Consider the following 26244-nt stretch of genomic DNA (forward strand, 5'->3'; position numbering starts at 1 on the left):
ACCTATACGCCTTATTTTAGTCCAGATTTTTAGTATTCGTATTGTTATCTTAGAAAGTTTTACTGATTAAAATGATACAATAGGTAACAATTTGACAATCTAGCAGTGTCAACCCTGTGAATATGACCCGTGTATATAGCATATTAATCCTGAATACACCGTTTGGTGCTGCGCCTGTCAGATGCGAACGTTCAAATAAGGTAATAGGTAACAGGTGAATATACCATTGGTATCGGTATCGGACTCAACCCGGAACTTCTTAATTATTGGCAATATTAATTACGTGGAAAACAAAAGGGCCTGGAGTGGTGTAATTTTTAATCTACACCATTGTACTATATTAGTTATATGTAAAGTTGAATTCTTTGATTCGTCGTTTTTACGTGATGACGGCCGACAAATTGGACCTCGTAATTTTAGTATTATAGATACATTACTATGTATAATACAGCAGCTCCCGTTTCGTTCGATTCGTCAAGTTACGCTTTCGTAAGTTCGTTCGTCAATATCCTGGTCACCTCCAAGAAGACTTTATCTTTCTGCACTTTTCAATGACGTTTCTGTATGACCTATCTTTTGAAAGTGCATCGACCAATATAAATACGTAAACTATATGGTATTTACACTGGTAGTTTCAATATAATATATTCAAAATTTTATTCAGAATTAGGCATGTCATACGACAAAGACATTTCTAGTAACAGCAGATGTCTTAACATATTTTATTGTGGAGATGTAATGTTGTTTAATTCAAGTATACCCCATATCTTATTTCATATTGAAACATTGACACTCTATCAAAATGCTTGAAATAAAACCTTTTTACTTCGGCTTGTAAAATTATACTCCTGAAACCACAATGTGAAAAGAAACACTTATGAACCACATCAACAAACGACAACCACTGAACAACAGGTTCCTGACTACGTACAGGTGCAAACAAATGCAGTGGGTTTAAACGTTATAACATACGCCAACCTTCACCCTAACCCGAAACAGTAATATGACATTACAACATAGAAAGACACACTATAACATATCAATTGAAATGGATTAAAACGATCAAAAAGAAATATTAACAAAAACAAGTAAACATACACTGAACAAATACATTTGATCTACGACACATTTATATAACATAACTCATGATGAAAATAGAAGATGATGAACGTTGTACTGCAATGAGATAACAACTAAATGACACAAAAGTCAAAATACATCTCAAGGTCAAATTGAGTCATTATCGATATACAAACTTCGAATATGCAACACTTTAATTCACCCGAACGGGCGGAATTTAAACCTCATGGAAAAGGTACATGATAGTTTTGTTATGAATAAATACAAACACGAATTGTCATAGATAGTTTTAATTCGAAAAAACGGTTGAAATTGAATATATTATTGCAAGTTACAAGCATGCATTAAGCAAATATAATGTTTCTAAAAGTCAGATTAAAAAAGGGGAAAAGTCTTTAATTTGTGTTGTAAGAGTTAATATTATAGTTAAGCGATATCGTCATTGTTGATACAGTATAAATCACCATCCGCATTTACTGTTGAAATACCCACTCCTGTCCTTCAGTTCCATTTTTTCCAGAGACTTGATGTGAACCACCGTCGACATACAATGTAATATTAGGTGTAAGAGAAAAATTCGTCATTTTTGATTTTCCTAGGCCTCCTGGAAGGGTGAAACTTGTACCCTCTGGTCTTCCTGGTACACAGGTAACGTGTCCGGTACTGTCCACATGCAGGAAGTACGAGCTGGCAACATCTTTAAAAGCATACTCATTTGGACGAGACATTCGAATAACTTCCCATTTTGGAGGAGGACAGGATGCGTCAACTTTCACCACTGGGGTCGTACTTGTGTCGTATGACATGTAAAAGGTTTTGCTGTCTCTTGTCATGGATATCGTATAGTAGCTCATTGTTACTGTGTTGTGTCTGAAAAAAAGTAGTAGTAGAGTTACGTAGTACTCTTTACATTTAATTATATTGTACAATTGAGGGCATAGGACAAAAATGCATGATGAATTAAAGAAATAAATTACATTAGTATATTTGCAAAGACTTTTGTTTAATAATATGTCTCTAATTTGAATCTGCATTTCATTCTTTAACTTATTTTTGTGGCTTTGTTCACGGGAGAACTTGATCATTTTGAACTTTTCTCCTTATTTGTGTTTTGATTTACATTTCCAATGGACTTTTGTCAAGAATGTTGTCTTCTACCCGTTAGCATACGGGTTTTTTTTCTGGAAACATCGTCTACAGGAATAGTTTTGTATACATTTGGTCTCCGAGTAAAAAAATGAAAGTGAATTTTTGTTACATTATTTTATAATTAAATAAATGCAATCATGCTTTTGAAAAATTCAAATATCTTCTTCAACGGATCAATTCATGTTTCGTTTCACAAATTTGAATTTCGTTAAACGTTCATTTAAATTGTTCAATATAATCTTAACTAAATTTAACATTTTAATGTTTTTAATGATCTAACGTAAGCTATTTTTTTTAGACTAACAACTATGATGAGTACGCATCGTTATTTATGAATGGTTTACAATTGTATGTGTTATTGTGAAGTAAATCATGATACACATTACCACTGTTCCTTTAATATAAAAGACAATATGTTAAAAATACTAAACATTTATGGTAAAGTACCATTTTCTTTGGCAAAATTATCATTTTAAGCTGTTCCTAGACGGCTTTGTTTTCAATGCATATGTTTAATGCTACTTTTGTTCTCCAAAACATACGAAAAGCAATTTATTTGTTGTTTTGAATTACCATTTATTAGTTTGCGTATAAAATATGTTTAGGCCTAAAGTGTAACATATCAAGCTACTTGATGAATACCAATAGTTATTAACCAACTAAGTACATTATAGCCAAGAATGACTGTTTATTAAAAATTACATACTTTCTGTAATGGCCCTGTTTTTCTGTAATGGCCTTGTTTTTTTTTTTTCTGTAATGGCCCTGTTTTTCTGTAATGGCCCTGTTTTTCTATAATGACCCTGTATTAATACCCAGTTTGTCTGTATTAAGCCCAGGTAGGGTTTTTAGTAAAGTTAATAAAATTGAGTTGTAAAGAGTATAATACCTTTTTGTATTTTATTTAGTAACCAGCAACCAACATTAAATAACCATATAAAGGGATCACTGTTCACTTTATTTTTCAACACATAACTTCTTTCAACTTAATATCTTGGATATTTGGTATATTTAAAAGCTTTATCATGGTTAAGAACAAATTGTTTTTTTTTCAAACTAAACTGTCATTAAAAGAGTAAGAGAGTACATCAAGTTGGCAGCAACACATACACTTTTGTTAAGTTGGTTAATAAATGTATTAAGAAATTGGTGTTTTTATAATGGCCCTGCTATATGTCCTCGGTCAGTAATAATGGCCTCGGATGTCTGTACAGACTTCCTCGACCATTATTACAGACCTTGGACATATAACAGGGCCATTATAAAAACACCCATTCATTAAAACTATAATAATCCAGAGTGCCATATAAGATATAACCTACAAGAGCTTGTCGAAATTGTTTAGTTCGTTTAAGTGACATATAGTTGGAAATGTCTATGTCATTTATATTCTAGTCGAGAGTTGTCTCATAGGCAATCATATCACATCTCCTTATTTTTATATTACTTTTTCTCGACACCAGTGGTCATGTATTTCTATGTTGCGTGTATTTTCAATTATAAGTATACTTTTTATTAACATGTCAGTTACTTTGTTCTGTTTTACTCGATCCCCAAAAAGTATACAAATAAACAAAATGCTATAACAATTCATGACAAAATCTGTACGCGAAATTGTTGCATAATGTTTAAGTAAGGAGTATAAAGCCTGGTTTTGTTGACTACGTAAAAATATCCCTGAACCGCTTTTAACTAAGTTAAAACTCTTTACAAATACTAAGCATCAAAATAGACTCCTTATAATGGATACTTAAATTCACGTTTTAACATAACGCAAAGAGGTTTTACTCCAATGTCACTTTTCAACAGTCCTTTTATTTTCCCAAATATTCACAGTATTACAGCGTCATATGTGTACTTTAGGTTTTAAAAACTTTAAAGCATAATTCCGTAAATATGATTAAATTATAATGCATATAAAAGCGACTTACCAATTTTGAGTATTTGTTCGACAGAATATTTGAACTTTATCATATTTATTATAACCAACGAAAAGCTATGTATTGTGTTTCAGTCACAAATTAGTTCATTTTTGTTAAGCATATCTTTTGGTGCAAAGTTTTACCTATAAAAGTGTATTAGATTTTAAATTGTCTTTAACAGCATTATATAATATTGGAAATGGTATAACAAAAATAACGTACTCCAAGGTAAATTCAAAGGGAAGTCCATAAAAACTGATAAAATCAAACGTTATCAATCAATAGAACCAGTGAAAAAAAAACCGTCATATTCTTGACTTGATAAAGGCAATATTAAAATAGAAACACTTCACTAGTAACCCGAATTTAGCTTGAACGGACAAAAACGTGTTAACGCTATTTGAATGAAATTGATCATCATTTGATAAAGATTGACAAAAATTAAAATTGATATTTAATTCATTTCAATTCATATCAATTCATTTTAACGCCAGTCAAATAGATTTCTGTGCGGTCAATCAATTGAAATCAAGTTGGTGGTTAGATTGGGCGCAGGACATTTGAACGAAAAAAATAAACTACTAGGAGACATTTGAGCGCCAACATTAGAGCTTATTTAAGCACTGGATTAATCCGCTCACCTGTATTTTCGATAGCTCATTACAAACACGAACATATATAAAGATACGAGGTATAGAGGAATGTGCACCGAAATCGAGAAAATATCAAGAGAAAGAGCAGTTCCTAATGCAATTATATGAACAGTTTTGTACAGGGGCTATATCTAGACTCATTACGTACGTTCTCTAGCTTATAAATTCCAGACTAGAACAGATTTTTAACATTAGTGCTGTATTGTAACGGACATGTTTTATATAGTGCTGTCTTGAGTCTAATAAACATTTTTTAATTTAGAATATATTATTTATTTACTAAAACGGGTTAAAATTATTTCGCTAAAATGGGCTTTGACAATTTTAATTTTCGATAAAATGGGTTAAAATTCTTGCGCTCAAATGGGTTCTACTTTGACGCTCAAACGTCCTATTTTTTTCGCTCAAATGTCCTATCAATGCGCTCAAATGTCCTCCGCCGGGTTAGATTTGTCAAACTAATAGGCCACGCCCCCGTTAAACTATTTTAAACAGGCATTAATTCGTTTTAACATGGATGAGACCCGGGCTTTTTACAGGTAAATCACTCAAGCAAAACGACCTCGATGTATCTATCGTTTTTTGTTTCAAACTTTATAGACTTGAGTTAAATGCGTATAGTCTTAGTAAAGTCACATGCTTCACAATTTAAACACACGAATGGAAAATACACGTGACATATACATATATATAAGGAATTACAATAAAAACATTAAAATATATATGCACGCGCGGTTTAAAAATGCAAAACTTGTGAATCTTGTTGAAAATAAAATAGTTATATGTATAATAACATAATTTTAATTTGCTAAAATGCACTAGATCTGTATCGCACATATATATGCGTTTCAAAAATTGCCAAGTGCTATGAAAACTCGTGGCATGTAAGTAACGTGTTGTCCTTTGTAACTGTTTACGAGACTTTATGTATTCCTGTATATTTACCGTTTCTCTTTTTTCTGTTTTACTATATTGTACTCGTAAATTAAATGTAAACACGGAAAACCACACAGAAATTATTTATTGTGTACATAATTTATATCGATGTTTCTTTTATTTCCGGTTAGCAACAAATATTCATTCCCTAGCTGTATATTAATATATGGAAAAGCTTGTAATGAAAAACAATGTTTTGTTGAATAATAAAATTGACGAAAATAATGTTGACGTTTGTTGAATACGATAAACAGTTAGTCTTGCTCAAAATTCTAAATGAAGTAGCAGCTCTGTGAACTTTTAAAACTGTGTTTAATTGTAATATCGGTCACTGGCACAAAACGGGCGTTAATTGTGGAAGAGAAGCAAATATCAAACAAAAATATTGTGCTCACGATTCTATAAAAGGATTATTGTGCTGTCATGCACCGTGACGTACTTGCAATAGATAAACATGTATTCTGTATATATGAGATAAATTTTAGTCTGCGATAACGATGGGTAGATTGATTTAAGTTTAACGACCTAGACTTGCTATAAGATGGCATTCTCTCACGTCTTCTAATGCATTTAAAAGAAAACCTATATTTACGTTTGGGGCATTTAATATAATTCTACTTACCAAATTGAAATGAACATAAACATTGTTAAAAAAACAAAAATGGAAAAGAAACAAGTCTGCATTGTTGCTCTCATATAATTGTATTTACTATATTTGAGCGGAAATTTCTAAGTTAAAACTACTTGTTGTATAAATAAAATATTTCATCTAGGTGCTCTCGTTGAAGTTCGCGTTACATATTAAAATGAATGTCATTGGTCAGAACTTCGTCTTCTCTGGATCTTTACACCCTTTATAGGGTAACCATACTTTGTATGTCGAACAGTTCCACCACCAAAAAAATAATTGAAGAATAAATTAACAATCGTAACACAAAAACATTATATACACTATATACATATTTTAAAGTCTTTATATGTTTTTATAAAGGAGGTTTACAGGTTTTATTTTGACTTTTACATGGGAAGTTTACAGTTTAAACGTATGTAAACTTTCTATCTAGGTGTTCTCATCGAAGTCCGCGTTCATGTTTTAATTCAATACACAATATGCAAGGAAAATGAATTTCATTGGTCGGAACATTTGCAAACTTTCAATCTGGGTGTTCTCATCGAAGTCCGCGTTCATGTTTTAATTCAATACACAATATTAAGGATTTGTTATTTTTTATCACAACATTACAACCTTTATCGGTTTTTAAATTGAAGAGTATCACTTTTGGTATGTCTAAACACCAAAAAGTTGAAAGTAAAACCGCTGTTTCCAGACATTTTACTGCATTAAAACATTTACATTATCAACAGATACCAGAGATATTATTATCATTTCCTGTTGTATTCATGGTCATCTTTTAGAATATATATCAATTGTTATATTGTAGGCTGTTTTTATTGAGAAATTAATACCCGTATTTCCCTATATACGCAGTCAAATTTACTGTAAAATCAAATTCATTTTTTAAACATAAAAACCCAATATGACTTTTAAAAGTGTCATTGCCCAACAAAACAAGGTGCAAACAATACAAAAACACATTTATCTCAAAAAGGTTGTTGAACAAAATTTCCAAGTTCTGCCTGGTTTTCTCTGGCATTGCCTCTTAATTTGTAAAAAAAATAATTATTTAATGCCAAAAAAGGCGCAAGCCAGGGCCGACCGTCCAAGGGCTGTATAGCCAGTCAAGGTCGTCAAAAACTTCCATTTGTTGTGGATTTGTATAGTTAATCTAACTATACAACTCCTTGACATTATGAATTCCAGTACGGTAAAACAAATCATACTTGGACTCTACGATGTCTGAATCTCCAACAGCAAGGATTTCAAAAGTATCTTAGTTGCTTAACAGCATCATTTCACCTACATGAGACTATTTATCATAACCTTGAATTATTCAGTAAAATATTTGTTGCATTTTTAGATAGTAAAAAAGCTTTTGATACTATATGGAGAATTGGATTAATGTATAAATTGTATAATATAGGGGTAACAGGCAAAATGTGGTCAGTTATAAATGACTGTCATATTGGTACCATGAGTTCTGTAGTTGTTAACCAATGTCATTCTGATTTTTTCCCTGTATTACAAGGTGTAAGGCAGGGAGAAGTATTGTCTGGGTTATTATATTTAATATTTATAAACGAAATGTTGGTTGAACTTGAAAAATGTAACCAAAAAAACAGGGGTGTATCATATAGCCAGTTGCTCTCTTGCTCTCGCTGACGACATTTCATGTATTGGCACAACCCCGTCAGGTTTACAGCGAATGTTAGATACATGTGCTGACTATGCTAATAGATGGCGATTTTGCTTCAATGCGAAGAAATCTTGTGTAATGCAATGTAATCCTATTACTTCAACAAAAGTTTTATGTTTTAATGGTAAATTCCTGACCAAAAAAACTATTTTTTGTGCGCTTGTACTCTTATTTTATAGACACTGAACGTAAACATTATGGGTTCATTCAAGAAATTATGGATATCTTATACAATTGAAATATTATCATCATGAATATGTGATTATCTTTATGCGAGATGGACTTTTCCCTACAAAGCAATCTTGGAAAATTATAGTAAATAGTACTGTAACCAAAGTACAAACTGATGAATGGACTCGTCGAATACAGAGTGACAATAACATTTCTCGTTTTAGAAATATTTACCTCTCGGTCAAAGTCCCTGATTTCTGGAAATGCGCTAGATCATCAAGAGAAATCATAAACGCATACTTCAGAACAAAGTTACTAACTGACATCCCTAATAACACGGGATGCACTTGCGAGCTATGCGACAGACCATTTAATTCTTGATGTGTACCTACATGCGTGTTGTAGTGGTTGTGGTACTCAATCAATCAGAGATACATGGTGGGATTTCATTATTGAAAGGTTTCCATTGCAATTATTTGTCGAACTGTTTTCATACGATGATGAACAGTTATAATGCATTCTTATGGGCAAGTACATAACAACAGTAAATATCGACACTGACAGTTTTCTTAGTTTGTGCCACGTACACGTTGCACTCTGTGTTGCTGAGTATAGCAGAGTAACGAGAAGGGTGATACAGTAGCGTGCTAGTACATGAACTGTCGTTAGTGAGAGCAATTTTCTTAAAATGTTCTTTTAGTAATATGCTATAATTATTGTAAATATTGTAATATTGTAATATTGTATTGTGTTGCCTGTTTTGTAAACTTTTGTAATTTAATTTGTTAACATATATGTTGTTCATTGAATCTTTTGATATAGGAAATAAAGAAATGAATGAATGAATTTTTCGCCGATGAAAATTATTACTTTTTATATTAGAACTGAGGCTACTATAATATGACTTATAGTCGTCTCAGATTAGAACAAGGATTTGTATACTATGCAATTTATTGAAACAGTTACATTAATTTAATATGTCTTTTCGCACCCTTTAATTGAAGGTTAGTTTATTCAAATAACTAAATAAAATTAATTGTATATTTAATTAGATAAACTAAAAGAATTGCTTTGATATTTCTATCTATCAATCAATAAATTGCAGGACTAAATGGAATACAACTGATTTGAATGAGTTAAATTGGGATGTTGACCCACATAATAACATAAATACTGAGTATGAAAACTTCAACAAGAAGTTTATTGAAACAGCAAATAAACATGCACCCTTTAAAGAAAGAAACATACTATCTAAACAGATACCATACATGAACAAACAGTTAAAATCTGCAATTTATAAAAAGAAAATGCTGTACAACAAATTTCAAAAAAATGAATAAAGCAAGACATGGGATGCATACAAAACACAAAGAAATTTTGTCACTAAACTTAAAAAAACAATCCATAAATAGATACTTCATAGAACGCTGCACAGGTGGTTCTCAGTCGAAAGATATCTGACCAACAGTAAAGCCATTCCTTACAAACAAAGGATGCACCAGCCAAAAAGAAACCATACTGCAGGAATACAACAAAATCATCACGAACCAACAAGAAATATCTGAAATTTTAATGACTTTTTTGTTAATGTTGCAAAAAACATTGGTGACAACAACATACAGGTGAATGACAAACACCCAAGTATAGAAGCTATAAGTAATAAATACTCAAACGGGTCAACATCAAATAAACTTATTTTTCAGCCTATAAATGAGGAATTTGTTTCTAAAAGAATTGGTAAAATAAATGTTAAAAAGGCTACTGATATAGATGGTATATCACCAAATATTGTACACGCTGCTAAACCTGTAGTGATTAAACCTATCACACAGCTTGTAAATTTATCATTATCCACTTTCATTTTTCCAGACTCATTAAAAATTGCCCAAGTGGCACCTGTTCACAAAAAAAAAATAGTCTTCTTGAAAAGGGTAATTATAGACCAGTTAGTGTTTTACCTGCTATATCTAAAATTTTTGAAACAGCCATAGAATATCAACTTACTAAATACTTTGATGATATTTTCGACCATTTTCTTGTGGCTTTTCGAGCTGGTTATGGCTGCCACTCAACATTACTCAAAATTTTGGAAGATTGGAAAAAGGCACTGGATAACAATAAATATTTAGCGGCTATATTAATGGACCTAAGTAAAACTTTTGACTGTTTCCCACATGATTTACTTCTTTTTGTCAAACACTGTGATTCATACAACTATGCTGATGATAACACCCTATCAAAAAACAGGTACTACATTGGAATTAGTAATTAAACCCTTAGAGGAAGATAGTAATTCCCTAATCTCATGGTTCTCTTTCAACAAAATGCAGGCAAACCCAGAAAAAATTCCAAGCAATTTCCATAGGTAAAAAAACACACACTCAAAATATTATTTTCAACCTAAATGGATTCAACATAAAATGTGACGACGAAGTGAAACTTCTTGGTGTAACAATAGACTTTAAACTGGATTTCAACACTCACATCTCAAATATTTGCAAAAAAGCTGCACGACAACTAAACGTTCTAAAAATAATTGGCACTCATCTCACCAGACTTTCAAAACTTACAATATACATGTACCACTCATTTATCAAGTCAAACCTCAGCTACTGTCCTCTTACATGGCACTTCTGCAGTGAACAAAACACAAAGAAAATAGAAAAAATACAAGAAAAAGCATTCAGATTTATTTATGACGACTACACAAATTCTTACAATACAATTCTTGAACAGTCTAAGCTACCAGCACTAACAATCAGAAGATTGAAAACCATGGCATTAGAGACTTATAAAATAATTAATAAATCAAGTCCAGAATTCCTACATAATTTAGTAAATATTAAAGAAAAAACATATAACTTCAGGTACAAAGGCATAGCAGATATACCACGGCCAAAAACAACAAGGTATGGTAAGAAAAGCTTTAGTTATGAGGCAGCAAAACTCTGGAACCTCTTGCCAAATGAGGCAAGGAGCTTATCAACTTTTGGCCAGATCAAAAACTTTATCTCCACGTGGTGTTTTTCAGAAAAATGTACATGCAGTTCTTGTAAATAATGTACTTACTTGCTACCCCATAACTTGATCTTGAAGCCTGCTGTTTGTTTTGTTGTTTTGTTGTTTTTATGTTTTATCTTTTTGCAGTTATTTTTATTTTTTATTTAGCCATTTATTTTTTTTGCTTATGCATTACCTTTGATATAGCTGCATGCAGTCTTTTGTCTGTGCTTATAGTGTTTAAGTTTGCATGTGCTATTCTGATATAAATACTATGTGCTACTATATATGTGCTGATATTAGACACTTGTTTTAATATATCTTGCTTAGCTTTTATTCTACATGTGCTATCTATGCATTAATATATATATATGTGATGTCTGTATGTTTGTGTTGTATGTGTATCTGATGTTTTTGCATGTATGTTTTGTTTAAGAATATTAGTCGGTTAAAGAGCTCTTTATGGATCATGTTCTTTGTTATTATTTATATATGCAACCCGACTTTAAATAAAGATTACTTTACTTTACTTTACAGCATAAATAAAAAAAAAAACGTACAGACAACTAAAAGCATTTTAATCTTCATAATGCGGATGCGTGAAATTTATAAAGTGTCGTTTTGTGATGGAATCAAAACGTAGGGTTGTGAATGATTTTTTTTTTTATATGTGCAATACTTCCGGCCTTCTGACTTTAGTGCAAATCTACAGTTGTTTCGTGTATTTGATATGCAAATTATCACAAAACTAAAAGGATAAGATGGATGAATTAAAGGCTGATCGTTTAACGTTCAGTGGCATATACTATAGATTCATCAATAGGGGGAGAACAATAGTTATGATTTAATTATGAATATTGGCATTCATACTACATCTTCTTTTTTGTGAGAATGTACATGTACATCTGTATATTTTCGTCTTTTACTTTAAACGACACAATCCCAGAAGTCAAAGCCGAAATTAAACTTTAAATTTCTGAAACTTACATTTTGTTATTTAACCAATGTAAAGCAAAACAAATTGTACCGTTTTGAGATATAAATCAAATGCAATCCTTATACTAGTCAAAAGTTGCTGGTAGGGTGGTCCATTAAAGTTGAAAAAAGTTGGCTTTGTCACTCCACTAAATGGAGTTGAAACCTGAATTGTGATTACGATTCTGTAAAGGGATTATTGTGCTGTCATGCACCTTGACGTACAAAAATGCATGCAACAAATAAACATGTATTCTGTTTATTTGAGATAAATTTTGGTCTGCGATAACGATGGGTAGGTTTAAGTTTATTAACTATCTTGACTGGCTCTTAGTCGGCATTCTCTTACGTCTTTTAATGCATTTCAAAGAACTTACATTTACGTTTGGGGCATTTAATATAAGTTTACCTATCAAATTAAAATGAACATGAACTTTGTTAATAAAAAAAAGAAACAAGAATGGAAAAAAAACCCAATTATGCATTTTGCTCTAAAATAATTTTATTAACTACATTTAGCAGTAATTTCTAAATAAAAACTATTATGTATAAATGAAATATTTCATCTAGGTGCTCTCGTTGAAGTTCGCGTTACATATTAAAATGAATTTCATTGGTCGGAACGTTTGCAAACTTTCAATCCCGGTGTTCTCATCGAAGTGCACGCTCATGTTTTAATTCAATACACAATATGAAGGGACAACGGTAGTATTACATTTTCCCAGCATTAGGTAGGCCTTTTGTGTACCCAAGGCAGGTGAAGGAAGTCAAATTAGGAGCGCTGTGATTGGATGTAAGGGTACAATATATTTTTTTTATTTATCTATGAATATCTGCAGTGTGTAAATTTACAATGTAAATTTTAAAACCTATTGAAATATTTGCTAGAGAATTATTCGAAAAGGCTTCCAAAATTTCATAAATTTTGTGTAAAATGACGGTGGGCATGAATAACATAAACAAGCTCCGTTGGAAATTAGTCATGATACTATTTGGCTTAATTTTTTTAAATAGAGTAATAAAGTACACCACACATAACTGTTTTATCCAAGTTTTTATTATAAAATGTGGTAAATTTAGAAAATTTTAGTATTGTCGCCTATGGCAGAATAAATAGTCCAGTTCGGCAAAAAAAAATCAAATTTAGACTCTACGATGTCCGATTCAACAAATAGAATTTAGAAATATAACACGTTTACGATTATTCCAACCACAACAAAAATATCTATCTTTTTCTCCGATGAAAATTATTACTATTTATATTATAACAAGTCAAAAGTTGCCGGAGCTTGATTTATGATGCATACGAAACTTTAATGATAAATTATCGTTTGTATTTTTCAAAATAACTATTATATCCGATAAAAATCGAAAAACAAATATATCGGTAAAAACTACCGATTTTTATATAAGACAAAATTTATCCTTCTTGGAGTCAAATTTTTGTGTATTCCCATCTGGTGTCTTAAATTTAATGGTTTAACTTGTATTAAGTCGTGTCAACTTACTGTCAAGACAGACGCTTTTATAAAAAATAAAGGAATATGGTATAAACGTACACGGGATCTAATCGCACACAAAGTCATTGCTTAACAAACATACAAATTATCAATGGTCAGCGTTTTTATTCCTGTTCATCTTTATAGCCGCTAGAGGGTTTCAACAATGAAAGAATCACTTGTTTACCAGAACAATAAAAAGATACTAGCAAGAAAAGATCTGAGAGTACTTTAAGTTACTGACAGCTAGTTCACACTCTTACGTTTGAAATCTTCCTGTCCGTCATCCCGCAATCGTTTATTTTTGAAGACCATAAGTGAAGGAATAATTTGATTTTCTGTCTCAGGACCTGCGCATATATGAAATACTTGCCACTGAACATTGAACCAAGTAAAATCAATACACATCGTTTCATATATGAAAATCAATCTAAAGATGATTAAGCATTTCTTAGTTGGATAGACATCTTGTGTGATAGTTGGCAGACAGACAGATTTATTAAAATACAAAAGTTTTTGCATTGAAATATTTCAATTGAAATAAAAAAAAAAAAAAAATAACATCCTCTTATTCAACGAGTTTTTTTCACTTGGAGGTAAAAAAAATCGAAGCATTTTATAGTATTAATATTTCACAAACAAGTTTAAAAAGATGTATTGTATTGTTAGTGACAGTTTAAAAAAAATATATAAAATGATATTCAAAATTTTGCATTGAAAGACATTTCCTTAAAATAACTTTAATTGATATGCATCTGAAAAAACATAATAGCTTTGCTTTCGGATTTAAGTGTGGCGTTCAGGTCAAAGAATTAATATACATTCGTTGTCTTTATTCTGCTATTTGGTCAGATTGTTGTCTTCGGCAATTTCCTGTTTTCATTTTATTCGTTTTTGGTAAAGTATGCTATTCTTCTTAATCATTGTGTGCATACCTGTATCAATTTATCCGAAAAGCTGCTGTGGCACATAATAAGGTTAACAAATTTTAAGAAACGCAATAATGTTTTGGTTAGAACTTCAAAAAATATACCCTAGAAGATATCTTTCTTTTTATTTTGTTAATGACGACGACTCTTTGGAAATAGTCCGGAAGATATTCAGGGAAGTTAAACTCTACCGTTTTCAGAAGAAGATACTTATATAATATTATCTTAATATGACCCTATTGAATAAATGGTAAATCATATAATACAATGATATGATTACAATAGGGACGAGTCAGTGGCCTCGGGAAGGAAGAGTTTCACGCTTACTGCATGTCAAGAACTTTTGCAACAACTATTGTTAATTTGTGAACATGTGTGGACTGCATGCTGATGCAATGGAGAAAAATTATGTCCTTATTCCTTATACACACATTTTCAGATGGTGGTTGTCGAAATTCCTCTACTTTTCCCCGATCAATCCCTATTAAAGGACCTACGTATAGCTCTTCGACGATTTTCGGTTATGACAGTCCATCTGCGGATTTCAAATGTTTGAGTATGAGCGTTCTTGATGAAGGTAAATCCAGAAAAGGGCTTCGGACGCAATAAATTATTAAACGTTGTTTTCTATTTTTTTAATCTATTGATACCTTGTTCTCATCATGCAAGTATTTGCCACTGTACATGAAACAAAATGCAATATCTTCATCTTGACCCAAGAATAAAAGTATTTGTATAATGGAACATGACAGCAACGTTACAACAAAAATAAGTTGAAATAAAAAATACAAAAACAAATTCAGGCAATCATCATATTTAACATGCACATAATTTGGTCATCATATTTACTGCAAATATTAACTTAAAGGCGCCCAAAAGAAAGACACACAGCTTTGTTTCGAAATCTTGGAGTCATCATGGTCTATGCAAACTTTTAAGGATTCATATGGAAATATAGATTGAAACTAGTTTTCTTTGATTGTAACATTTTAAAAAGATGATAGACAAGGGTGAAGTCATGCAGTCCTTCCTTTCCTCCTTCCCCCTGACCCACAAACCGACAAATGTAAGTTATTCATATAACAAAAACAATGAACGAAAAATAAATATGTAACATATAAACAAACGACAACTACTGAATTACAGGCTCCTGACTTGGGACAGACACATACATGTACATAAAAAATGTGGCGGGATCCCTACCCTTCCCTTATCTGGGACAGTGGTATAACAGTACAACATAAGAACGAACTACCAAAATCAGTTGAAATAGGCTTAACCCATCAGATGGACAAAAAGATGGAGGGGGAGAGTTTCAGAATTTTTTAAAACAAATATTTGTTGGTTTCTTTTCAACATAAGAACAAAATGCGACTTTCAGTTCTAAAAACATATCTTGTATGAAAAAAAGTGTGTTGTTGAAGTTTATCTTCAATAGTATAGCTGCTTCACAACATGTCATCTGGTACTCGCACGCAATACGACGAGCGTACGGAAAATGGTCAGATTAAATTTTTAGAAGGTCTATATTTGGGACTATTATACAAGATATATACACTATATATATAACCTATTACTGTACACATGTCACTATATATCATTATTAAACTTGTTATACACCGAAATATATAAAGCAACAATGGTAATTGATCATGATCTGTCTTCAAAAATGGAGAAGTAGCGAACTGTAGAATATAGCACAGGAAAAAAACATTTTCCTAAAGACAAAAAAAAAAAAAAGTGAAATAGTGTATTTTAACAAAACGAATATATGGATGAATAGATAAATTTATTTTAAAGAATTCCAATCCCTTAAAAACGAAGCACCATTATATATATACTTATAAAACAGCTCAAATTTTATTTTGTTAACTCGGATAGAAAACCGTACGGCCTTCAACAATGAGCAAAGCCCAAACCGCATAGTCAGCTATAAAAGGCCCTGATATGACAATGTAAAACAACTCAAACGGGAAAACTAACGGTCTTATTTATATAAAAAAAAAAAAAAAAAAAAAAAAATATGTAACACATACACAAACTACAACCACTGAATTACAGGCTCCGGACAGGCACTTCGCTAAGTTATATATAGCATTTCAGAAATACCTTCGTATTCTTATTTTTGGCATGAAATAAAATTTAGTGATGGAATTATATTTTAAAATTTTAAAAGACAAGGAAAATTAAGAAAAAAATTATTACAACAAAAATAAGCGAAAGCAGATGTTAGTACGGTGGCTTCATAAAAATCTGAATAAATTTGTTTTTGTTGAATATGAGTTTAGTGTCCCATGCATAAAACATAATAAATCATCATATAGAGACCATGGCATCAAATATAGTCAATACAATCTTATTGTATTTGCCTGTGTTCTTTCAACAAATGATCAATTGAAAAACCTTGCTGTGAGGCATGGTTCCTGACATCAGAAAAATGAATTAAATATTGGCCACTGGATATTAAGCAATCAAATATCGATCCTCACCTTTCCGTGATGAGTTCACAATTATTTGTTATTTTAAAATTAAAAAGATAAAAAAAATCCGAAAATAAGAGTCGGAAATAAACTATTACGTTAGAAATAAAAAATATTACAAACATGCAGACAATTTGAAATACCATATACATGTTTAATCCGGCACGTTTAATCAGTATACAATCGGATTATAAACAGGTCATGGTTGAGAGAACATTTGAACTTCTACCGATTACACTAACGGTGACAATCAACTGATTGAGGCGAGTGCCGAGAAAACATTAAATAACTTTCTTATTAAAACATATATAATTAAACAATTTGAAATTATGTATTTTTACCAAGTCTATTTTTATATGCCATGTCCTTTGTAGCAGTTGTATCATTCGATCAGGTCCTTATTTCACTTTTTTTTCTTATAGTGCACTAAGGAGGTCCTTTACGGTATTTCTACGGACCCGAATACCGTATGGTAGTTTTTTGGTCTAACATTGTAAACAGTTCCGATAGTAAATTGACAAATATTCTATATAGTTATAATTTCCAACGGTTCGATAGTATAGTGGGAAATTATTGTAATAACGGTACTAGTGAATACTATTGATACGGGTACTTCTTATGTACACGTATACATACATGTGTCACGTGATACTGATATTTAGCGGGAATATTTTCCCATGTTGGTCACTTCTAGCCAAGCATCAGACTGGACAACAGTGAAATATGACGGACCCCGGTTTAGATAATTCCGTAAAGCAAGTAATTGTCCAAGAAGTACAAAATGCAGTATCTGCTTCACAACAAGATACCCTTAACCAAATCACAGCTTTGATAGATAACAGACTATCCACATTCCAGGGAAATATCCAGCAGTCTCAGCGAGATATCAGTCAATCCCAGATGTCCAAGATTGAGGAGACTTTGTCGGAGAACTATACTTTCCAACGAAAGGGGAACGAAAACTAGTACAAGCATGAGGTTGAAGTCTTGACGAAGTTAACGGAAGCAAAAGCACAGTTAGACGGACAAGATTTATCCGTAGACTCCATTCATCAAGCTAGGGACAAGATTGTTGAAGGTATGGCAATTGTTAGAGACAGACAGAAACTCATTAAACTCGCTGATTCATCCGAATTGGGTTGGAGAGTCGTGAAGGAGTACACAACTAATCCAATTGCCGACGACTCCGAAGATGAAAAGAAGATGATAAGAGCGCAAAACAGAGCTGAACGTAGAAGCTAGTCCGACAAGCTAAAAAAGTCAACGAAGAGGTCAGGAAAGTGTCCTATTCCACCAAAGAGAGAGATCCAACCCCTACTTGGAGAACAGGGAGATGTTTTGATTGTGGCAACAAGGGCCATTGGGCGAATGATTGTCCTGAAAAGAAAGATAAGATAAGTATATTTAAAAATTTTGAATGTACTAATTTGTATAATAATATGAAAGAATGTTATATTGGTCAAGCTGAAAATTCATTCAGTGCAAATGTAAACAAAGTAGAAGATAAACATATGATAGAAATTACTCAATCGAAACCAAGTGTCATTGGTGATCACTTTTTACTAGAAGTTGATATACCTGTCTCACCTGTAGGTAAATTGAGGTCAAAATTACATGAATGGAAAGCTATTACTACTAGTACACACATTATTGATGTTATTAAAAATGGGTATAAGTTACCGTTAAAAACGGAACCAGAGGTTAAACATTTGAAAAAATAACAGATCATCTTTAAACAATGCAGAATTTGTTGTTGAAGAGATTTACAAACTTCTTCAAAAAAGGTGCATTTCTGAGGTTTATTCTAAACCAACTGTAGTAAATCCACTTACAGTAGCATTTAATAAAAATAAACCAAGATTAGTACTAGATTGTAGGCATTTGAATCCACAACTGTTTAAATTTAAGTACAAGTACGAGGATACTAAGATAGCAAGAGATCTCTTTCAAAAAGGAGATTATTTATTGAGTTTCGATATTCGATCTGCTTATCATCATTTGGAAATCTCAGATATACACAGAACTTTCTTAGGTTTTGCTTGGAATTTTAATGGGAATACGAGATATTTCGTTTTCAATGTTCTTCCTTTCGGTATATCAACTGCAGGGTACATATTTACAAAAGTACTTAGAGAAGTAGTTAAGCATTTGCGATCAGAAGGCAAAAGGATAATAATGTTTCTAGACGATGGGTTGGGTGGAGATAGCAATTTTGAAAGATGCATTGAGAGCAGTCAAATAGTTAAATTTAAACTAGAAAATTTAGGATTTTTGATAGCACATGAGAAGTTTTTTTGGTTACCAAGCCAGAGATTAAAATGGCTAGGGTATACTTGGGATACAAATATAGGTAAAATATTTGTTAATGAAGATAAAATTATGAAAACTGAGAAAAAGATTAGATTATTAGATTTTTAATAGAAGAAACAAACGAAGGGGTGGATTTTTTTGGATCTAGATTTTTAGCTAGCATTGTAGGTCAGTTGATATCTATTCAGATAGTCATTGGTGACTTAGTTAGATTGAACACTAGATACCTTTATGATTGTATCATGGGTAGAGCAAGTTGGGATGCACCAGTCAAAATATGCAAAAAGGCAATTAATGAAATACATTTTTGGTCTATTTCATTGCAAAACCTCAATGATGCTGGAGTCGACATTTGTAAAGTCGATCAGCTTGATATTGTTGATATAGAAATGTTTTGTGACGCCTCAGATGTAGGCTTTGGTGGTTATTTAACCTCAGATTTGAATGCAAAACTTTTTTGCAAGGAAATGGCCGGTAACTGGACATTACGAGAAAGAAACGAAAGTTCCACATGGCGTGAATTGGAATGCGTCAATAGGTTTGTACAAACTTTTGATAATACATTTAGTGACAAAACCGTCAAAATTTATACAGACAATCAGAACGTACCTCAGATATTGAAAGTAGGAAGTAAGAAACAGAAATTACAAGATATAGCTATTGACATTAAACAAGCTTGTGTTGATAGCAATATAAACATTATTACACAATGGGTTCCGAGAGAGAACAACACACACGCAGACAAGCTCAGTAGACACACTGATCACGATGATTGGGCTATTCATTCTGATATATTTGATTAAATCAATAGCTGATGGGGTTCGTATACAATAGACAGATTCGTCACACACTATAATACACAGTGTGAACGATTTAACTCTAAAATATGGTATCCCGGTACTGAAGCAGTTGACGCATTTAGTAAAAACTGGAACACAGAAACAAATTAGTTAGTTCCACCACCATCACTCATTTCCATGGTCGTACGTAAAGTAGAAAACGACAAAGCCAACAGCACGCTTGTTATACCGGAATGGAAATCAGCTCCATTCTGGCCGTTGCTATTCGCATCTAACAATCTCACCAAATTTATTAAAGGTACAAAGTTTTTACCAAAAGAGCACTCAGTCGTTAAAGGTTGTGGTAAAAATGGCGTATTTGGTGAACATATTCTGAGATTTCATATGTTAGACTAGAAACTAGAAATTTAATGTAATCACTATTATTTGCAGGCTTAAGATTGGAAGAAAACGTCCAGGCTGCCATAGACAACAGTGGTATATCCCCGGACAACAAACTTAGGAATTTAGCAAACAAGATGTCAAGCTTTATTGTGGAATCCAAAGCCAAAACTACCGGTAAAAAATACTTTTATGATTTCAAACGATGGAAAACTTTTATTAATGAACACAACATGTCAGAATTACCTGCTAACCCAGTTCATGTTGCACTTTATTTGAAATATCTTATTGACAAATATTGTTCTCCCAGTGTAATAGACTCCGCTGTATATTCTATCAAATGGGCCAATGAACTTAATGGTTTCAATGATCCTACTAACAATTCGTATGTTAAATCACTGACTGAATCTGTAAAACATTTGAACGGTAGGCCAGTAGTCAAAAAGGATCCGGTTAACAATACTATTCTTATTGATTTATGTTCATTGTACGAAAGTTCAGAAGATTTATTGATAGTTCGTGATTTGACCATGATTTTGATAGATTATTCAGGTTTGTTGCGTTACGAAGAGCTTAGCTCTTTAAAATGTAAAGATATCACAGTTTTCGATGATTATTTAGAGATACACATTTCACGTAGTAAAACTGATCAATACCGACAAGGTAATAAAATTTTGATTTCAAAAGGTAGCACTTTAGCTTGTCCATTCAAAATGTACAATAGATATATTAGGTTAGCTAGTCTAGATGAGAAATCTGATTAATCTTAATCTAGATTTACATTCTCTTCGTTCGGGCGGTGCTACCGCTTCTGCCCAGTTTGATGTGAACGAAAGGTGCATTAAGAGACACGGGAGGTGGAAGTCCGACACAAGTAAGGACGGGTACATAGATGATACATTTGAAAAGAGAATGTCAGTTTCACAAACACTTGGGTTGTAAACTGAACTTTGCCCGCCCTTTCTTTGTGGTTCTAGTATTGCTGGGCTATCGGCTATATATAGTATTTTAGTATTTATTGATATGCCTAGAAATAGTATTTAGTAAAGTTGATACTTATAATTTCCAACGGTTCGATAGTATAGTGGGAAATTATTGTAATAACGGTACTAGTGAATACTATTGATACGGATACTTCTTATGTACACGTATATATGATATTTAGCGGGAATATTTTTCCTTGTTGGTCACTTCTAGCCAAGCATCAGACTGGACAACAGTGAAATAAATTTTATTTTCAATTGAATTGATATTCTAATTTGTATTTAGTAGGGATTTATAAAGTTACTTGATTTATTATTTATTCCATATAGTATATTTACTCAGTTATACACAGTCCAAGAGAACCTCTCGAGACGGTCTTCCGAGCATTTGGGTTTGGACACAGGTTTCCAAAATTTTCCACTTTATCTAAAATGTTGTCTTTTGACTGCAGTTTAAATGGAGTTTGAACCGAGGTAACTCGTTTTTGTTGGTTTTTCCTTGCCGGCGCGATCGTTTATGACAGAGCCCATATTTATGAACACTATTTACTCGTTTTTCGAAAGAATTCCTTATGAAAATTAATTTATAGTGCATTGATACTTATGCTTCATGTATATTGTGTATATCTATTATATTTATATTAATAAAATATGGGGTCCACCTGTATTGCTGGGCTATCGGCTATATATAGTATTTTAGTATTTATTGATATGCCTAGAAATAGTGTTTAGTAAAGTTGATATCTTGAATAAATGGATTTTTACATATTTGGTTCAATCAGAGTAACTATGGTTTTAATACAAAATGGTTAAAGCTGAGCATTAATTAAACAGAGAATTTTTTAACCAATTTCAGCATCCTTGGAAATCAGAAATGGAAAATTCTACAAAAGCATTATGTTACAAACTGTTTAAAACTTTGAAGTTGAATATTTAGACTTGTTACCTTTAAAAGATAAAATAACGTTATGTAGGTTTATAACTGGTAATCATCGGTTACTTATAGAAACCGGTAGATGGCGTAGAATCATTAGACAGGAAAGATACTGTGTACTTTGTAACTCTCAAGAGATTTCCACTATATTCTAAACTGTACAGCTCCAACAGAATGTAGAAGAGCTTTTCTTAAACCTAACTATGTAAACCGAGTAAATATTTTGAAATTCGGCACTTTATTTATTTCCAATAAATACTCGTGTTTTGAAAAAAATGTGTAAATTAATTAGAATTAGCAATATAGAAGTATGTTCTCCAGGTTGATCACCAATCTCTCATTCTTGTTGCTCGTTTTGTGCAAACTTGTCATGCACAAAATCTGTATGTTATTATATGTAAAATTATCTTTCTTTGTACCGTTAACTTAGTTTTATAAGAAATAAAGAATCTGAATTAAATAATACATCTAATTTTATTTAGTTATTTGAATTTAATGACGTTAAATAAAAGGATGCGAAAAGATATATTAATGTATTTTCTTCAAAGTTCAAGTTGATCAATTATTGATTTAAGTGAATAAATCAAGTTTATTTTCTCGAGGAGTAAATTGCAAAGTATACAAATCCTGGTTTTATTTTTCTAAATTCTATCTGTTTACTCGGACAACGTAGAGTCTAAATTGGTTTTTTTTCCATATTGGACATCATATTGTGTATTGAATTAAAATATGAACGCGGAATTCGACGAGAACACCTGAAATGAAAGTCTGCAAACGTTCCGACCAATGAAATTCATTTTACTATTTTTATATTTTGTATTGAATTAAAACATGAACGCGGACTTCGATGAAAACACCTGGATAGAAAGTTTGCAAACGTTCCGACCAATGAAATTAATCTAACTATGTAACGCGAACTTCAACGAGAGCACCTAGATGAAATATTTTATTCACACGGCAATCAGTTTTAACTTAGAAATTTCCGCTAAAATATAGTAAATGAAATTATACGAGAACAACAATGCAGAATTGTTTCTTTTCCATTTTTGTTTTTTTAACAATGTTAATGTTCATTTCAATTTGGTAAGTAGACTTAGATTAAATGGTACAAACGTTAATATATGTTTTCTTTTAAATGCATTAGAAGACGTGAGAGAATGCCGACTTATAGCCAGTCTATGTCGTTAAACTTAAATCAACCTACCCATCGTTATGTTCATTTATTGCAAGTACGTCACGGTGCATGACATCACAATAATCCCTTTACAGAATCGCAAGCACAATATTTTTGTTTGATATTTGCTTCTCTTACACAATTAACATCCGTTTTGCGCCAGTGACCGGTATTACAATTTAACACAGTTTTAAAAGTTCATTGAGCTGCTACTTTATTTAGAATTTTGAGCAAGACTAACTGTGTATCATATTCAACAAACGTCAACATTATTTACATCAATTTTATTATTCAACAAAACATTGTTTTTCATTACAAGCTTTTCAATATATCAATATACAGCTAGGGAATGAATATTTGTTGCTTACCGGAAATATAAGATACATCGATATAAATTATTTACACAATAAATAATTTTCGTGTAGTTTTCTGTGTCTACATTTAATTTACGAGTACAATATAGTAAAACAGAAAAAAGAGAAACGGTAAATATACATTTAATTTACGAGTACAATATAGTAAAACAGAAAAAAGAGAAACGGTAAATATACAGGAATACATAAAGTTTCGTAAATAGTTGCAAAGGACCACACGCTACTTACATGCCACGAGTTTTCATAGCACTTGGCAATTTTTGAAACGCATATATATGTGCGATAAAGATCTAGTGCATTTGAGCAAATTAAAATTATGTTATACATCTAACTATTTTGTTTTCAACAGGTTCACAAGTTTTGCATTTTTAAACCGCGCGTGCATATATATTTTAATGTTTTTAATTAAATTCCTTATATATGTACATGTCACGTGTATTATTCATTTTTTTGTTTAAATTGTGAAGCATGTGACTTTATGATATGGCTGGGTATTGATTGTTCTATGTATGTTTTAATATTGTTATATGATATGTAGGTCAATCAATATGTGACACAATATTAAAATAAATTATTTTATCGGGTTGTTGTCTCTTTGACACATTTCCCATTTCCATTCTCAATTTTATTATTATTACTAAGACTATACGCATTTCATTAACTCAAGTCGATAAAGTTTGAAACAAAAACCGATAGATACATCGAGGTCGTTTTGCTTGAGTGATTTACCTGTAAAAAACCCGGGTCTCATCCATGTTTAAAACAAATTAATGTCTGTTTAAAATAGTTTAACGGGGGTATGGCCTATTAGTTTGACGCATATAACCACCAACTTGATTTCAATTTATTGACCGCAGAGAAATCTATTTGACTGGCGTTAAAATGAATTGATATGAATTGAAATGGATTAAATATAAATTTTAATTTTTGTCAATCTCTATCAAATGACGATTAATCTCATTTAAATAACGTTAACATGTTTTTGTCCGTTCAAGCTAAATTCGGGTTACTAGTGCTTTTAGATATACCTTTTAGATTCTTACTTTGAGAATAAAATCCTCACAAATATTTACATCAAAGTCAATGCACGAGTATTGATCACTACTGAAGTTACGAAAATAACAAATTGTGAACTTACCCTTTGGATATAATCTGATGGTTGATTAGGAGAAGAATGAATTGTCGTAATTATGTGTCGCCTTATATAGTGCATTGTACTTTTCAGTGGGTGGAAAATAAACAAAACAAACGTATAAACCGATACCACGATGTATGAAGCAACCAATTGAAAAGAAGCCATCTATGATACTGCGTGGTGATTTACCTGTGATTTGCTGTATTTCCACTTCAAACTCCTACTCCTAATAACTGCGTTTTTAAGTTATTTTCATGGGCTGCATGCAGCATTTACATATCAATTCTGATGACGAGGCATATAAGATAAGACTGGTTTTTACTTTGAAACGCCTAGCCGACAAAGCACTTTTGTGATTGATAATGCAACAATATAAGTTGCGGTTAACCTTTGGTCTATCATGTTCAAAAAATTTTCCGTTGCGGATTCACGTGGGAAATTTGCCTTATTGTACTCGTTTATGATATAAAATATGGTTTTCTATGTTGTGTTTTAGGTACATACAGTTATGTTAACATAGCGGCAACATTTCTATTACACCATGTATGTCAATAAAAACGTGTATAATAAGAACACTTACAATGTAATAAGTATACTTTCTGTGAACTCTATACAAATTGTTTTCGAAAAGATTTGTTTTGTGAAGAATTAGTCTATGGTTTTATGTTTGACATAAAAAAAAAATGTTTCAAAAATTTGAGACGGGGAAAAGGGCGAATCTGTTAAAGAAAACAAAATTCATTCTAGCATACACAATTGTCAAAAAGAATGTACTAAACTTAAAAACTGTCGTTTATACTTGACATATATATTTGATAAATCTGAATTAATGTGTCTTTGCACGCAAGTTGAACACTTTTTCGTCCTTTTTTCAGTTTCTGGAAAATAATAAAAAATGAAGATTTCCGTTTGGTTAATTGTCTCTCTGTTGTTGGCCTTTTCTGAAGGTAAGACAATTACAAGATGAAATCAACTTACCGATTCGTGTAAGTTATATATTTTATTTTGGAATGATTTGCACAAATATCAACCCAATAAACAAGT

General features: G+C 31.7%; 1 long non-coding RNA gene across 1 annotated transcript; it reads right to left on the reverse strand.

The window, feature by feature from the left end:
- Positions 1 to 1354: 1354 nt before the first annotated feature.
- On the reverse strand, positions 1355 to 25278 carry LOC143083393 (uncharacterized). The gene is made up of 2 exons (XR_012980685.1): positions 25204 to 25278; positions 1355 to 1950 (listed from the first exon to the last, which is right to left on the reverse strand). It is a non-coding gene; the product is annotated as an uncharacterized LOC143083393 (long non-coding RNA).
- Between the last annotated feature and the right edge of the window lie 966 nt (positions 25279 to 26244).

This window comes from Mytilus galloprovincialis, chromosome 7 (genome assembly GCF_965363235.1).
Source record: "Mytilus galloprovincialis chromosome 7, xbMytGall1.hap1.1, whole genome shotgun sequence".
Lineage (NCBI taxonomy): Eukaryota > Metazoa > Mollusca > Bivalvia > Mytilida > Mytilidae > Mytilus > Mytilus galloprovincialis.